Source organism: Delphinus delphis, chromosome 3 (genome assembly GCF_949987515.2).
Source record: "Delphinus delphis chromosome 3, mDelDel1.2, whole genome shotgun sequence".
In the NCBI taxonomy this organism is placed as follows: Eukaryota; Metazoa; Chordata; class Mammalia; order Artiodactyla; family Delphinidae; genus Delphinus; species Delphinus delphis.
The window spans coordinates 137403331-137407233 of NC_082685.1; the positions used below are offsets into that span (position 1 = coordinate 137403331).

Consider the following 3903-nt stretch of genomic DNA (forward strand, 5'->3'; position numbering starts at 1 on the left):
TCTGCAACTAGAGAAAGCCCACACGCAGCAACGAAGACCCAATGCAGCCAAAAAATAACAAAATAAAAATTAAAAAATGAAAACATATTAACAAAATGTAGGCAATCATTTACATTACAAACAAGGAATTTGCAGTTTGTTGTTGTAGACTGACAAAAGAAAACTACCCATTAAGAATCTATGCACAATGTAATTGCAAATATGTACAGTACTTTAAAAAAGCCTACAAGGAGGACTTTACAGAAGGACAGTCGGCTAGGTTCTTTGTTAGACCAACCAGATGAACGAAATATTAAAACTCTGTGGACTAGTAGTAAGTTTACTCTTAAAAAAAAAACCCAGGGCTTCCCTGGAAGCACAGTGGTTAAGAATCTTCCTGCCAATGCAGGGGACACGGGTTCGAGCCCTGGTCTGGGAAGATCCCACATGCTGCGGAGCAACTAAGCCTGTGTGCCACTATTGAGCTTGCGTTCTAACTAACCCCGTGTGCTCCAACTACTGAGCTTGCGCTTTACAGCCCACAAGCCACAACTACTGAGCCTGTGTGCCGCAACTACTGAAGCCTGCACGGCTAGAGCCTGTGCTCCACAACAAGAGAAGCCACCACAATGAGAAGCCCACGCAACGCAACAAAGAGTACCCCCGAGGGGCTTCCCTGGTGGCACAGTGGTTGGGAGTCCACCTGCCGCTGCAGGAGACACAGGTTCGTGCCCCGGTCCGGGAGGATCCCACATGCCGCGGAGCGGGCCCGTGAGCCATGGCCTCTGAGCCTGGGCGTCCGGAGCCTGTGCTCCGCAATGGGAGAGGCCACAACAGTGAGAGGCCCGTGTACCGCAAAAAAAAGAAGAAGAGTACCCCCGCTCGCCACAACTAGAGAAAGCCTGTGTGCAGCAACAAAGACCCAATGCAGCCAAGAATAAATAAATAAATATATTAAAAAAACCCAACCGGTTTCCTTTTGTTTAAGAATATTCCAAAAAAAAGAATATTCCAGAATATTCTTAAGAATATAATTTATAATAATTATAAATATTATGTTTATATGTTCCAGTTGATGAAGCTGTTCACAACAGTTCCAGTAAATTACCCTTTAATTGATTGGGGGAAAGATCGGCATGTTAACAAAAATTAACGAAGGAATTTTCATCACAATGGTTTCCAGTTACACTATCACAGTTTCACAAGTGGATTGGGCCCCTGAATGCAGGGGCTGAAAGAGAGCTGCAGGTCAAATACTGAGAATGAGGATGGAGAGAGGTTGAGTCCTGCAGAAATGAATCCTACTGTGATGGGTTAGATAGAGAAAGGGATGTGAGCATCCTTTTTACAGCATGAGAAAACGGTCCCCCCACTCAGCTCTCATTCCCATTCTGCAAAGCAATGAAGCTGGAAATCACAATCAGTTTAACATGTGTGAGTTGGCAGAACCTCTAGATACAAAAGACCAAGATGTCCTCAGCTCTTTGACTGATTAGGATGCCTGGAAAGCTGGGCACTTCCTCGTGATTACCACGCCATGACAGCTATCCAGTTAAAGGATGTGCAAAACAGAGGACTCTTGTAGATGAGATAAAATCAAGTCATTCTGAGGAATTAGGAAGTTCGTGAGATATGAACTGTTTTAGTCTTTCCAGGTATTGTGCATAAAGCTCTATGTCATTATGTCTTTGACCCAGAGGGGCTCCACGGCCCGGGAACAGCGTTCATACATGGCCAGGCCATGGGAGAAATCGATGACCTCGTCCTTTGTACCGTGAATGACCAACACGGGAGAGGTGACTTTAGATATCTTGTCAATGCTGGGGAAAGCATCAAAGCACTATGTTTTCCTGGTATTGGGAAAAGCCACACGCAATCCAGGCATCAGAGGCGAACGGAGAATTACGGCTGCACACTCATACCCGGAGGCCAGGTGTACAGTGGGGACGGTCCCAAAGCTCTGACCATACAGGATGATGTTCTCAGCACTTACGCCATACCAGGTGCGCAGCGCCTGCCACGTGGCGTCGATAGCAACGTAGAGGTTCTTTTCAGAGGGCTTGCCCGAGCTGACGCGCCGTAGCCGGAGTAGTCGTAGGAGAAGATGTTGCAGTTGATGCGCGAGCGGAGGCCGATGTATCACAAGGAGCTACACGTCTGGCCCAGGTCCACGGCACTGCCGTGGGAGAAGAGCTGCGTGTAGCCGCTGGAGGGCGCGCAGCGCACGAACATGCAGCCGAACCGGTTATCCCGGGCCGTGCGTGAGAAGACCTCGACGGCGCCCAGCTTGCGCCGCGAGTACTGCCAGTCGGCGCGCTAGCTCAGGTGCAGGCTGCAAGCGCCGGGCCCCGTGCCCTCCTCGGGCCGCTGCTGCGCGGGCTAGGCTGCTGCGCCGGCTGGGGGCCGCGCTGCTCGGGCGCCAGCACCGTGTAGGTGGGCTCGGGCCGCAGGAAGGCCAGCTTGGCGGCGATGCGGCTCGGGCAGGGCGGGCAGCAGAAGAGCCAGCACAGCTCTCCCGGCGAGAAGCCGTTCATCCTGACGCCTGGTTCGGGCATCGGGGCGGCCTCGAGCGGCCAAGCAAGGCGGCTGCAGTCCGTCGGCCCTTTGGCAGGAGGAGGAGGAGGAGCGGAAGGAGACGCGCAGGAAGGGCGAGGCGGGGCTGGCCTGGCCGGCGTGGCGCTTCGAGCCGCGGCGGGTCAGCTGCGGCCCGGGTGGCCGGACGAGGCGCAGGCGGCCGGGGCCCGCGCGCAGCACAGAAAGCCGCGGGCCACGGCTGCTGCTGACACGCCGGCTCCAGCGCGCCGCCCCCAACCCCCCTCACGCCCGCCGCCTCCACTTTCGGGTTATCCAGGGTTCCTGTTTTTAGATTTAAATTAATTTCTACAAACACACCACTTCATAACACAATCTTACAATAAAGCAGAAAAGATATTTATTAATAGTCTGGAACGTATTCTGTGTCTCGGTAATAAGAGGTCAAAAGTAAGTAAACATAAATTCCTTTAGCAATTAATGTTCAGTATTTTATCTTATTAAAAAATGATCTAGAGGGAATTCCCTGGCGGTCCAGTGGTTAAGACTCCGGCTTTCACTGCCATGGACCCAGGTTGGATCCCTGGTGGGGAAACCAAGATCCCACAAGCACGGAAGCGAGGCCAGAAAAAAAAAGATCTAGACATTCAATGAATTTCCATCATTTAACTTAATTTAGCAGAACTCTAAAGCTTCAAGTTACCAAATACCTGGAGAAACTGTTTTTAGGCAGATATAAAACATAATTATTTCTAAAGAGCTCACCCAAAAACTTTTATCTTATTTATCTCTATTTCATTACTCATGAAAATATCATACCAAGTTAATTTTATTGTTGACCAATTTTATAACAGAGATAACATGAGCTTACTGATTTTCAGTAAACCTAGGTTTAGTATAGTATATTGTATAGTACATTAAAAGTACTATACTTAATGTTGATGACTCTAAGTACATGTCTATAGCAATTAAACCATCAACTTAATCTTATTTTTATTCATTAAAAATCCTAGATCATGTGATTCTTTAAAAATTTTGGGCTAGTTTATGTTATATTTAGAAATATTTGATTTGTAAGTGCTTATTTTTAAGTCAGCTCTTTAACTAATTAATTTCGATAACACCATCCGAAGGTAGACACATATTATATATATAACATACACACAGACATATGAATATCCAGAAAGACACAGAGATCTCATAGTTTTCCTGCTTGAGTTTAAAAAGGTTTCTTTTCCCTTTTATTCTCTCAGTTTTAAGTTCTAATTTAGCCAGAGCTGTAGTCTCAGGCGATGAGCACTGTGTTTAAATTTCAAGGGCATGATAAGTATTATAAATCCAAGGTTTCCCCTAGAAATACTTCTATTCTCTGAGTCAGAATTTTGGAAACAT

At 47.5% G+C, this 3903-nt stretch overlaps 1 pseudogene; it reads right to left on the bottom strand.

Moving 5' to 3' along the window:
* Window positions 1-1084: 1084 nt before the first annotated feature.
* On the bottom strand, window positions 1085-2645 carry LOC132422265 (alpha/beta hydrolase domain-containing protein 17C-like; annotated as a pseudogene).
* Window positions 2646-3903: the final 1258 nt, after the last annotated feature.